The sequence below is a fragment of the Lepidochelys olivacea genome, assembly GCF_965140295.1.
Source record: "Lepidochelys olivacea isolate rLepOli2 genome assembly, chromosome: 14".
NCBI lineage: Eukaryota > Metazoa > Chordata > Testudines > Cheloniidae > Lepidochelys > Lepidochelys olivacea.
In genome coordinates, this window is record NC_140424.1 from 26530568 (window position 1) to 26544676 (window position 14109).

The following is a 14109-nucleotide window of genomic DNA, read 5'->3' on the forward strand; positions in this document are numbered from 1 at the left end:
TGCTTTAAAGCGCTCAGACTTGCTGCGCTCAGGGGGGTGATTCTTACTATAAAATGTAAGTGTAGACAAGCCCTAAGACTCCTAAGACAATGTAGGGGCCTTAAAACTTTCACAGGTTTTAATGCTCTTGGGGGAACTGACTGAGAATGGGAACAGCTAACTAACAATAAGAACAATAGGCATGCTGCTACATTTTTGCTTCAGAGAATGAGATCAATTAACCATCAACAGCAAGTTTAACAACTTTACTACACAGTCAGGGTGCTACATTTGTGCCTCAGAGAATGAGACCAATTAACTCAGGCAGGCTGCTTCATTTGTGCCTTTAACCTGCCTCGTGCATAATAAAAAGCCCTATCCTTACATGCCAGGATGGCATGCATGCAGTCTCTCTTGCTTCTTGGCATGCAGATATGCCCAGACCCCGCCCCCCCAACACTGATCACGCAGACGCATGCCCAGCCACCCTCTCTGCCCCCCATCTCTGAGGCTGCTCCAGGAATGCTGGAACAGACGCACTGCTTGGGCTACTGGGGAAGAAGCGCGTGTCCCCCGGCAGACTTTTTGTGTGTTTTTCTGCATGGGGGGTACAGAAAAATGTGGGCCATCTGACTTCTGCTCTACCGCATGGGCGCAGAATCCCCCCAGGAGTAATTGATGAACCTATCCGCCAGGAACTTTGCTAATTCTTTTTTGAACCCAGTTATACTTTGGCCTTCGCAATGAGTTTCAACAGGTTGATTGTGTGTTGTGTGAAGAAATACTTCCTTATGTTTGTTTTAAACCTGCTGCCTAATAATTTTATTGGGTGACCCCTGGTTCTTGTGTTATTTGAAGGGATAAATAACATTTACCTATTTGCTTTCTCCATATCATTCCTGATTTTATATATCTCTACCATATCCCCCTTAGTCACTTCTTTTCTAAGATGAACAGTCCCAGTCTTTTGAATCTCTCCTCACATGGAAGCTGTTCCATACCCCTAATCATTCTTCCTGCCCTTCTCTGTACCACTGGACTCTCTCCAATTTGCCCACATGCTTTCTGTAGTGGGGGGCCTAAAACTGGATGCAATCCTCCGGATGTGGCCTCACCAGTGCTGACTAGAGGGGAATAATCACTTCCCTTGAACTGCTGGCAATGCTCCTACGAATGCAGGCCGATATGCCGTTAGCCTTCTTGGCAAAAAGGGCACACTGTTCCAGCTTCTCATCCACTGTAATCCCCAGGTCCTTTTCTGCAGAACTGCTGCTTAGCTAGTCAGTCCCCACATGGAGGACATGAGGACACATGCAGTTTGCCCTATCTGTCCTAATCTTCCATATGACATTGGGGATCAGAGGTATTGGGGGGCAGGCATACAGGAAGTGTGAACTCCAAGTCATGAGGAATGTGTCTGATAGGGAGTTCTTTTCACTTCCTGATTTGGTGCAATATAAGGAACATTTGATGTTTGCCCAGGACACACAGAGGTCTGTTTCTGGATGTCCCCATCTATAGAGGAGCAATTACTGCTTGTTTTAGGACCACTCATTTTGGCCTTGTGTTCTTCTGTTTAATGAGTCTGTTGCACATTCTGTTTCCCTGCTAAGTGGAGAGCTATGGGGTATATCCAGTGTTTTGGATACTACAGCAACAGCTTCATCGCTTTTAAGTGAATTTGCTCCTCCCTGTGTATTTATGTAGTACATAGCCGTAGTGTTGTTTGTCAGAACTTGCACTTCTTGATGTTACAATGATGGGAAGAAGGCCTTGGGGGCCCAGCATACTGTCCTGAGCTCTGGCATGTATGTGTGGAGTTTAGATTACCAGGTCTTCTACAGGCCACGTAATGTGCATCCCAGGATGGACTTTTCCCAATTTGTTTTTCATCCCAAGGATCTTAACAGTGGCAGCTAACAGGATAGTTTTGGAGGGAGTAACTGCAAACTCTGTGCTTGGAGCTAGCAGGACTTGGTGAGTGGTCTGTCGGGTGAGTTGTTTGGTTGACTGCTTGTTGTTCTCTGTGTACAGGCTATGGAGGTGTACCATGGGCCCCAGCATAAGCAGGGTGCCTTGCTAAAGACTGTGAGGCTCTAAACCTTGGAGCTTTGATCAGTCCAGCTGTTTGGAGTCTCTGAGCAGTTAATCATTCTTGGGTGGTAAGGGGCAGAGCTGAGCTGAGCTAAGCAGGGAAGAATTGGTATAAAAAGTCACTTGCTAGACATACTCCAGAACCACGGAAAGAGGTAGCTAACAGGAGAGTTTCAGAGGGAGTTTAGAGCAATCGTGGGAAATGCTTTCCTTCCACTATGTGTGATATCACAATGGCCAGCGGTGGTGACCTGCAAAGGATGTGCCATGTTCTTTTTCCTGCTTGAAGCCAGAATGGATTTCCTGTGCATGAAGTGTAAGTTGATGGGTGTGCTGGAGGAAAAGGCTTATGGATTAGAAGGGCAAGTTGAGACATTCTTGAGAATCAGAGTACCTGAAGAGTTCCTAGACAGCCATGTTCAGGAAACCCCAGAACCCTAGGTTCAATGAAGAATGGAGCTGGCCATCAAGGAATTGGAGAGAAAGGAAATTAGAGAGGAGGCCTGGCAGTTTATAAACACCAAAAGCAAGAGGTCACAGTGGCATTCTACGCTGCTGCAGACAGATGAAGTTTGGGCAGGCTGTGGCCACCAGAGAGAAGAGGATCAGGAAGAATTCCAAACATCTGGAAGTTTAAAACTGATACCAGGCCCCCAGCAAGGAAACCATGGAAGATACCTCTCAAAATCCAGCATACCCAAGGGAATGGAGGTATGTACAAGACATATCTGTGGATTGCAGCTTAGCCCAACCTGTAAAGCAATCAAACTTGCTTACAAAGTGTTCTCTAGCTGTGCAAGGGAGACAGATGATCATTGTTGGAGATTCAATACTAAAAAGAATCAAAATAACATTTTGCAAAGGATAGGTGGACAACAGGACAGTGTGCTGCCTTTCTGGAGCCAAGACATGAGATGTCACTTTAAGATTAGATAGGGTTCTGAAGTCAAAGGGCAAGTATCCATTGGTGACAGTTAACATTGGCACAGGTGATGCTGCACTGTGGGATGTCTTGAAAATAGTAGATCACTTCAGGGAACTGGGAAGCATGCTGAAGAAGAATGCCCAAACAATCTTCTCTGGCATCTTTCTTGTCCCATGAGTGAAGGAAGACAGAACGCAGAAGATTCTAGAAGTGAACTGCTGGCTAAGTAAGTGCTGTAGAGTGGAGGTTTTGGTTTTGTGGAATATCGGTCCACATTCTATGCAGAGAGGGGGCTGTATAGTTTGGATGGCCTCCTCCTCAGTAGAAGGGGGCTCTTCAGGGACAGGCTGGCTAGAGTAGTCTGGAGGAGGTTAAACTAAAAATAAAAGAGGAAAGTAAAAAGAGGAAATGGGTCACTTGATGATTACCGGTTTCAGAGTAACAGCCGTGTTAGTCTGTATTCGCAAAAAGAAAAGGAGTACTTGTGGCACCTTAGAGACTAACCAATTTATTTGAGCATAAGCTTTCATGAGCTACAGCTCACTTCATCGGATGCATACTGTGGAAAGTGTAGAAGATCTTTTTATACACACAAAGCATGAAAAAATACCTCCCCCCACCCCACTCTCCTGTTGGTAATAGCTTATCTAAAGTGATTACTCTCCTTACAATGTGTATGATAATCAAGTTGGGCCATTTCCAGCACAAATCCAGGTTTTCTCCCCCCCCCACAACCCACTCTCCAGCTGGTAATAGCTTATCTAAAGTGACCACTCTCCTTACAATGTGTATGATAAACAAGGTGGGCCATTTCCAGCACAAATCCAGGGTTTAACAAGAACGTCTGAGGAAGGAGTGGGGGGTTTGGAAAACAAGGGGAAATAGGTTACCTTGCATAATGACTTAGCCACTCCCAGTCTCTCTTCAAGCCTAAGTTAATTGTATCCAATTTGCAAATGAATTCCAATTCAGCAGTCTCTCGCTGGAGTCTGGATTTGAAGTTTTTCTGTTGTAATATCGCAACTTTCATGTCTGTAATTGCGTGACCAGAGAGATTGAAGTGTTCTCCGAGTGGTTTATGAATGTTATAATTTCTGACATCTGATTTGTGTCCATTTATTCTTTTACGTAGAGACTGTCCAGTTTGACCAATGTACATGGCAGAGGGGCATTGCTGGCACATGATGGCATAGATCACATTGGTGGATGTGCAGGTGAACGAGCCTCTGATAGTGTGACTGATGTGATTAGGCCCTGTGATGGTGTCTCCTGAATAGATATGTGGGCACAGTTGGCAACGGGTTTTGTTGCAAGGATAGGTTCCTGGATTAGTGGTTCTGTTGTGTGGTATGTGGTTGCTGGTGAGTATTTGCTTCAGGTTGGGGGGCTGTCTGTAGGCAAGGACTGGCCTGTATCCCAAGATTTGTGAGAGTGTTGGGTCATCCTTCAGGATAGGTTGTAGATCCTTAATAATGCGTTGGAGGGGTTTTAGTTGGGGGCTGAAGGTGACAGCTAGTGGCGTTCTGTTATTTTCCTTGTTAGGCCTGTCCTGTAGTAGGTGACTTCTGGGAACTCTTCTGGCTCTATCAATCTGTTTCTTCACTTCCGCAGGTGGGTATTGTAGTTGTAAGAATGCTTGATAGAGATCTTGTAGGTGTTTGTCTCTGTCTGAGGGGTTGGAGCAAATGTGATTGTATCGTAGAGCTTGGCTGTAGACAATGGATCATGTGGTGTGGTCAGGGTGAAAACTGGAGGCATGTAGGTAGGAATAGTGGTCAGTAGGTTTCCGATATAGGGTGGTGTTTATGTGACCATCGTTTATTAGCACTGTAGTGTCCACGAAGTGGATCTCTTGTGTGGACTGGACCAGGCTGAGGTTGATGGTGGGATGGAAATTGTTGAAATCATGGTGGAATTCCTCAAGGGCTTCTTTTCCATGGGTCCAGATGATGAAGATATCATCAATATAGCGCAAGTAGAGTAGGGGCGTTAGGGGACGAGATCTGAGGAAGCGTTGTTCTAAGTCAGCCATAAAAATGTTGGCATACTGTGGGGCCATGCAGGTACCCATAGCAGTGCCGCTGATTTGAAGGTATACATTGTCCCCAAATGTGAAATAGTTATGGGTAAGGACAAAGTCACAAAGTTCAGCCACCAGGTTTGCCGTGACATTATCGGGGATACTGTTCCTGACGGCTTGTAATCCATCTTTGTGTGGAATGTTGGTGTAGAGGGCTTCTACATCCATAGTGGCCAGGATGGTGTTATCAGGAAGATCACCAATGGATTGTAGTTTCCTCAGAAAGTCAGTGGTGTCTCGAAGGTAGCTGGGAGTGCTGGTAGCGTAGGGCCTGAGGAGGGAGTCTACATAGCCAGATAATCCTGCTGTCAGGGTGCCAATGCCTGAGATGATGGGGCACCCAGGATTTCCAGGTTTATGGATCTTGGGTAGCAGATAGAATATGCCAGGTCGGGGTTCCAGGGGTGTGCCTGTGCAGATTTGATCTTGTGCTTTTTCAGGGAGTTTCTTGAGCAAATGCTGTAGTTTCTTTTGGTAACTCTCAGTGGGATCAGAGGGTAATGGCTTGTAGAAAGTGGTGTTGGAGAGCTGCCTAGCAGCCTCTTGTTCATATTCCGACCTATTCATGATGACAATAGCACCTCCTTTGTCAGCCTTTTTGATTATGATGTCTGAGCTGTTTCTGAGGCTGTGGATGGCATTGTGTTCCGCACGGCTGAGGTTGTGGGGTAAGTGATGCTGCTTTTCCACAATTTCAGCCTGTGCACGTCGGCGGAAGCACTCTATGTAGAAGTCCAGTCTGTTGTTTCGACCATCAAGGGGCGTCCACCCAGAATCCTTCTTTTTGTAGTGTTGGTAAGGAGGTCTCTGTGGGTTAGTATGTTGTTCAGAGGTGTGTTGGAAATATTCCTTGAGTCGGAGACGTCGAAAATAGGATTCTAGGTCACCACAGAACTGTATCATGTTCGTGGGGGTGGAGGGGCAGAAGGAGAGGCCCCGAGATAGGACAGATTCTTCTGCTGGGCTAAGAGTATAGTTGGATAGGTTAACCATATTGCTGGGTGGGCTGAGGGAACCATTGCTGTGGCGCCTTATGGCATGTAGTAGTTTAGAAAGTTTAGTGTCCTTTGTCTTTTGTAGAGAAGCAAAGTGAAGAGAAGCAGACAGCCCCCCAACCTGAAGCAAATAGTCACCAACAACCGCATACCACACAACAGAACCACTAATCCAGGAACCTATCCTTGCATCAAAGCCCATTGCCAACTGTGCCACATCTATTCAGGGGACACCATCGCAGGGCCTAATCACATCAGCCACACTATCAGAGGCTCGTTCACCTGCACATCCACCAATGTGATCTATGCCATCATGTGCCAGCAATGCCCCTCTGCCATGTACATTGGTCAAACTGGACAGTCTCTACGTAAAAGAATAAATGGACACAAATCAGATGTCAAGAATTATAACATTCATAAACCAGTCAGAGAACACTTCAATCTCTCTGGTCATGCGATTACAGACATGAAAGTTGAGATATTGCAACAGAAAAACTTCAAATCCAGACTCCAGCGAGAGACTGCTGAATTGGAATTCATTTGCAAATTGGATACAATTAACTTAGGCTTGAAGAGAGACTGGGAGTGGCTAAGTCATTATGCAAGGTAACCTATTTCCCCTTGTTTTCCAAACCCCCCACTCCTTCCTCAGACGTTCTTGTTAAACCCTGGATTTGTGCTGGAAATGGCCCACCTTGTTTATCATACACATTGTAAGGAGAGTGGTCACTTTAGATAAGCTATTACCAGCTGGAGAGTGGGTTGTGGGGGGGGGGGGGGGGGGAGAAAACCTGGATTTGTGCTGGAAATGGCCCAACTTGATTATCATACACATTGTAAGGAGAGTGATCACTTTAGATAAGCTATTACCAGCAGGAGGGTGGGGTGGGGGGAGGTATTTTTTCATGCTTTGTGTGTATAAAAAGATCTTCTACACTTTCCACAGTATGCATCCGATGAAGTGAGCTGTAGCTCACGAAAGCTTATGCTCAAATAAATTGGTTAGTCTCTAAGGTGCCACAAGTCCTCCTCTTCTTTTTGATGATTACCTGTTCTGTTCATTCCTTCTGAAGCACCTGGCATTGGTGTGATCATGGAGGACTTCAATTTGAGTGACATATGCTGGGGGTTTCATGCTGCCAGTACTAAAACATCCTTGAATTTCTAAACAATACAGATGACAGTTTCCTAATTCAAAAAGTGTTGCAGCCAACATGGGGAATTTCTTTATTATACCTTGTCCTAATTCATAAAGGGGAACTGATCATAGAACTAAAAATTAATTGTGGGTTAGGTATAAGTGATCATGGCTTGATCACATTTATAATGTACAAACAGAATAAAGTCCAGACCAGCTGAAAACAATTATGAGCCAAGTCAGTTGTGAGGAAGAATTTAATGAGAAAAATGTGAATGATAATTGGAAATCGTTTAAGAACACCTTACAATATACCCAAAAAGCCACAATCCTACAAGTGAGGAATAAGCTTGTGCTGGTTAAAAAAAAACTGACCTGGTTTAGAGGGAAAGTGAAGGCAGCTATATATATATATATATATATATATATATATATATATATATATATATATATATATATATATATACACACACAAATGGAAGATTATAGTAAGGAAAATAAATCAGGAATTGGGAATTGCAGAGAATTGATAAGGGACGCAAAGGGACAAAAGGAGACATCTATGGTTAGCAGTGATAAGGACAATAAGAAGGAGTTTTAAAAATATATTAAGCATAAAAAGAATCATGACAATGGTATTGGTCCATTACTAGAGGGAAATGTTAGAACTGTTAATAATGTAGAGAAGGCAGAAGTGTTCAATAAATATTTCTGTTCTGTATTTAGAGGGAAAAAACAGATGATACATTTTCATCATATAATGATGATAACTCTTTTTTCCATTTCACTACTATCTCTGGAGGATGTTAAAGAGAAGCTATCAAAGTTCAATATTTTTAAATCAGCAGGTCCAGATAACTTGCATCCAGTAGTTCACCCATCTTATTATCTAGACTTCTAGCATTGGTATATAAGCATTTAAAATTGTCACTTTTTAGCTGTCTGCCATTATGTAATGTAATTGAATGGGACTTGTTTTCATTTGACCATTTCTCATGAGTTTCTACCCGTATTTTATCTTCCATACTCTCCTCCTTATTATAGAGAACCTCCATTAATAGATCCTCCCCTAAGGGATGTCTCTGTGTGAACCACATGCTTCTCCGTACCTGTCAGCTTTACCCCAGCCCATATTTTAAAAACTATTCTCTAACCTTTATTATTTTAAGTGCCAGAAATCTGCTTCCATTTTGGTTTAGGTGGAGCCCATCCTTCCTGTATAGGCTCCCCCTTTCCCAAAAGGTTCCCCAGTTCCTAATAAATCTAAACCCCCTCCTCTCTACACCATTGTATCATCCAAGCATTGGGACCCTGCAGTTCTTTCTGCCCAATTGGCCCTGCATGTGGAACTGGAAGCATTTCAGAGAATGCTACCATGGAATTCCTGGATTTCTATTTCTTACCTAGCAGCCTAAATTTGGCCTCCAGGACCTCTCTCCTATCCTTCCCTATATCACTGGTACGTACATGTACCACAACTACCGGCTCCTCCCCAGCACTACACAGAAGTCTATCTAGATGTCTTGAGAGATCCGCAACCTTCGCACCCAGCAGGGAAGTCATCATGTGGTTCTCCCCATCATTGCAAACCTAGCTATCTATGTTTCTAATGACTGAATCCCCCATTACTATTACCTGTCTCTTCCTAATAATATGCTTACTTGTCTTAATCTTTCATCAGACAGAATTACTGTGTTCCCATTGATTTATTCCTGACATCACCTGGAGTGAAACAAGTAAGTTACCATTGCTTTGGGTTCTGAAAACCCTGGGTAACAATGGTGGATAATCAGCTGAACATGAGCTCCCAGTGCGATGTGATGGCCAAAAGAGCTAACGTGATCCTGGGATTCACAAACAGGAGAATCTCAAATAGGAATAGAGAGGTTATTTTACCTCTGTATATGGCACTGGTGACACCACTGCTGGAATCCTGTGTCCAGTTCTGGTCCCACAATTTATGAAGGATACGATTAATTGGAGAGAGTTCAGAGAAAAGCCACGAGAATGATGAAAGGATTAGAAAACCTGCCTTATAGTGGTAGACTCAAAGGGCTCAATCTATTTATCTTGAAAAAGAGAAGATTAAGGGGTGGCTTGTTTACAGTCAGTAGTATCTACACAGTGTTACGAATTACACCTGGTAGGACACTCACACAAATGCTGCGAATTATACCTGATAGGTCACGCACAGTTCAAATCTAGGCTGAGGCACATAAACAAAGTCCACAACTGCAGAGTTCCCAAAAAACACTAAGTTTATTACACTCGAGCGTGGTGCCCCCCTCCTAGCCAGGAGGGGACCCCCAAATACAGATTATACAAAGGTTATATACTTTTTAGCAAAGCATGTTGCCCTCGTGCATTGGAAACCTTAGCCAATAAACAAACCCTTTTCTTATCTACCACCTATCCCTGCTTGGTGTATTCCTCGTGCTAAACCAGTATGTTAATTACACAGCATGGTCCTAAAGCCATGCATCAGTAACTTTTATTATCAGGATGGGAGGCCTCACATCAAAGGCCAGGAGATAGGGAGTTAGGGACTGACAAAAAAACAGATACTGGGAGTCAAGGCAGGCTGGAGACAAGGGGGAGGATTTTCACAGGAATGCAGTATCTAAGGAACATGCCTCCTGATGCATGATGTGTTTGCTTTTAGGCAATGGTGGGCCCCAAACCAAAATGGAGTCACATGTGCTAACTTTTCCTTAACAAAAGGGAACATATATTTAATAACGGGCTCTTCGGTCTATCAGAGAAAGGACTAACATGATGCAATACCTGGAAGTTGAAGGTAGACTGATTCAGATTGGACATAAAGTGTAAATTTTTAACAGTGAGAGCAATTACTATTGTAACAATTTACTGAAGGTTGTGGTGGATTCTCCATCCCTGACAATTTTTAAATCAAGGTTGGATGTTTTTCTAAAAGTTCTGCTCTAGAAATTATTTTGTGGAAGTTCGCTGGCCTGTGTTGCACAGGAGGTCAGACTAGATGATCACAATAGTCCCTTCTGGCCTTGGGATCTATGAATGTATGAATACATTGCACACAGCTGTGATGGCTGTGGCTAGGTATTGTTTTGATCTGGCCTTATTAACCAGTCATCCAAGTAAGGATACATAGAGCCTTCTATGTCTTGCATGGATAGCTACCATCACCAGGCTATTGGTAATAACACAATGGCTGTGGACACTCCAATAGGGAGGACCCTGCATTGATAGCATTTGAGTTTCATGAAGAATATGAGGTACTTGACGTACCTCTTTCTGACGGCTACATGGAAGTATGCATCCTTCGAATTGAGAGCCTGGAACCAATCTCTATGCGACAATGAGGGGTTGATGTCCCCTAATGTGATCATCATGACCTTTGATGTCTTTCTATATCTCTGCATCATGGGGTATCTCACAGATTATAGATGACTTTGGAAGGGTATTGAAGGAGAAAAACATCCAAGCAATCTTCTCAAATATCCTTCCTGTCCTACAAGTAAAGGAGGACAGAAGGCAGAAGATTCTGGAAGTGAACCATTGCTAGGTAAGTAATAGATGGCTTTGATTTTATGGCACACTGGTCCACCTTCTATGGGAGAGGGGGCTATATAGTTTGGATGGCCTCTACCTCAGTAGAAGGGGAAACAAGCTTCTCAGGAACAGACTGACTAGAGTAGTCAGGGGAATGTTAAACTAAAAACAAAAGGGGAGGGTAAAAAGAAGGAAGAAATGAGCACTCATTTAACACAAAATCAAGATGTTAGAGCAAAATTAATCAAGAAATCAAATGATATGAAGAGAAGAAATTCTTGAATTGCCTGTACACAAGGCAGGGTAACCAATGCTAGAAGCCAGGTACAAGAGGCATTGGAATTGTTACATCTAACACAGACCTCATCTTAACAGATAAAGAGAATTGATCACAGCTCTAAAACTTAGCAATTGCTTCGGTATAAGTGATCATGATTTGATTACACTTGTTATGTGCAAGCAGAATAAAGTTAAAACTAGAAATATATGTACTTGATGCTTTAAAGGGGCCAGTTGCAGAAAACCGAAAACAATTATGAGCCAAAAATATGTGAGAAAAGGTATTTAAACAGAAAAATTAGAAAGATAACTGGGAATTGTTTAAGAAGACTTTACTATATACCCAAAAAGCTGCAGTCCCACAATTGACAGAGAAAGACACTTTGGTTAAAAAATAAATCTGGCTTAGACAGGAAATGAAAGCATCTATAAAATAATAGTAATAATAATAAAAAAATCTCATTATATAGCAAATGGAAGAAAGGAGAATTGATAGTAAAGAATATAACTTAAAAGCTAGGAATTTAGAAAATTGATAAGGAAGCAAAAGGACATGAAGAGAAATCTATGATCAGGCACGTTCAGGACAATTAGGAGTTTTTAAAAGTATATTAGGAACAAAAAGAATCCTAATAATGTTATTGGTCCATTACTAGATGGAAATGGTAGAATTGTCAATAACAATATAGAAAAGGCAGAAGTGTTCAATAAATATTTCTGTTCTGTATATGTAGTCACATCATATGATGATGCTGAAACACTATTTCCATTCCAGTAGTAACTCAGAAGAATGTTAAACAGCTGTTTCTAAAGCTAGATATTTAAATCAGAAGGTATGGAGAACCTGAATCCAAGAGTTTTAAGGGAGCTGACTTAGGCTCTCACTAGATCATTAATATTTATTTTTCAATAAGTTTTGGAACACTGAGGAAATTCCAGCAGATTGGAAGAAAACTAATGTTGTACCAATATTTAAAAAGGGTAATGGGATGACCCAGGTAATGTTAGGCCTGTTAGCCTAACATCAATCCTGGGCAAGATAATGGAGTGTCTGATACAGGACTCTATTAATAAAGAATTAAAGGAGAGTAATATACGTCATGCCAATCAATATGGATTTATGGAAAATGTTCTTGTCAAACTAACTTGATTTTTTTTTACGAGATTATGAGTTTGGTTGATAAAGGTAACAGTATTGATGTAAGTGTTGATGTGACTTCTGTGAAGCATTTTGACTTGGTACAGAATAACATTTAGATTTAAAAAACTAAAATGATATAAAATTAACATCAGACACAATTGGCTAAATGACAGGTCTCAAAAAGCAATTGTAAACAGGGTATCATTATCAAGCAGCTATGTTTCCAGTGGGTCCCACAGAGATTGGTTCTTGGCCCTGCACTATTTAGCATTTTTATCAATGACCTAGAAGAAAGCATAAAATCATCACTGATAAAGTTTACAGATGACACCATGATAGGTGGAATGTCAAATAATGAAGAGGACAGGTCACTGACAGAGCGAGTAAACAATAGATATTTTAATATGGCCAAAAGTAAATGTATACATCTAGGGATAGAGACCTGAGTGTACAAAAGGTGCCTTGAAAATCACTGTGATTCCGAAAGCTGAGTTAAGCACCTAAGCTCCTATACAATGAATGGGGAGAAGCAGGCATCTTAGACTGTGAATCACAAAAGGCAGCAAGCTAGGCAGCGAGTCACCTAAGCTAGCCAATGGGAGATGCCAATAAGAGGGGTGTGTGCTAAGCCCGTCCCTTTCTCAGAGATAGGTACCTAAATCCAGGCTGCAGGGAGGTCCTAGCTCTGCCTGCGAGTCTCAGCTGCAAACTTTCTCTTGGCAGTAGGTGCCTATGCTGTTAACAAGAAGCTGTCATCAATGCAGCAGCATCAATTTAGCAGGTCTGGTTAAGACATGCTAAGTCAATGGGAGAGCACTCTCCCGTCGACTTCAGTAATCCACCTCCACGAGAGGCAGAAGCTACGTTGACAGGAGAGCATCTCCTATTGACACGGCACAGTGTAGACATTGCAGTAAGTCAATATAGGTTACTTGACTTAAGTTACTTAGTTCATGTAACTTAAGCAGCATAATTTATGTTAACTTAGTGCCGTAGTAGCTTGCTAAAATTATACCTTGCTACCAAACACTTCGCCTGCTGTGGACCATGCTGAGTAAGAGACGCTTGGAGGTGTACCTGGGTAATAAGACCAGCTCACCCCGTATCATAACCAATGGGCTACCATGAGGCTCTAAACTTGCGCCAACCCTTTTTAATATACAGTATACATAAGTAACATGCCTCCAACTAAATCACGAAAATGTGAATATGCAGATGATCTTGCCATGACAATCCAAGCATCAAATCTCCATGACACTGAGAAAGTATTAACTGAGGACCTCCAAAATATGGAACAATATTTCCGGAAATGGAGGCTCAAACCAAACCCTGGAAAAACAATAGTAAGCACATTTCATCTTGATAATAAGAGTACCAAAAACACACCAAAAGTAGCTTTTTGTGGTAAAAATGTGCAACACGATTACACTCCAACATACCTCGGAATGAAACTCGACCGCACCCTCTCCTTCCATGATCATCTTGAGAAGGTAGTTGCAAAGATAAAAACAAGAGCCAACATAATCCAGAAACTCGCAGGTACAACCTTGGGTGCATCAGCAACAGTGTTGTGAACAGCTGCAATACCATTTGTATATTCAGTAGCTGAATATTGTGCACTGGTATGGAGCAGTAGCAGCCACACACGACTTGTGGTTACCCAGCTAAATACAGTGATGTGGTGCATCACGGGAATCCTTAAGTCGACTCCAACACCATGGCTACCTGTCCTGTCTCACATCGCTTCCCCACCAATATGCCGAATTGCTGCACCATTCTGCGAAGCTCAGCAAATCCAGTAAAACAGATATCCTCCTAGCCACCAAGACCTTAACACTGCCCCCTCCCGCTTCCCCCTGCAACATCTTAAGTCCTGCAAGCCTTTCTGGGAACATTCATTTAGTCTCATGCAATCAGGCTATGATCAGAAGAAGGCTTGGAAAGCAG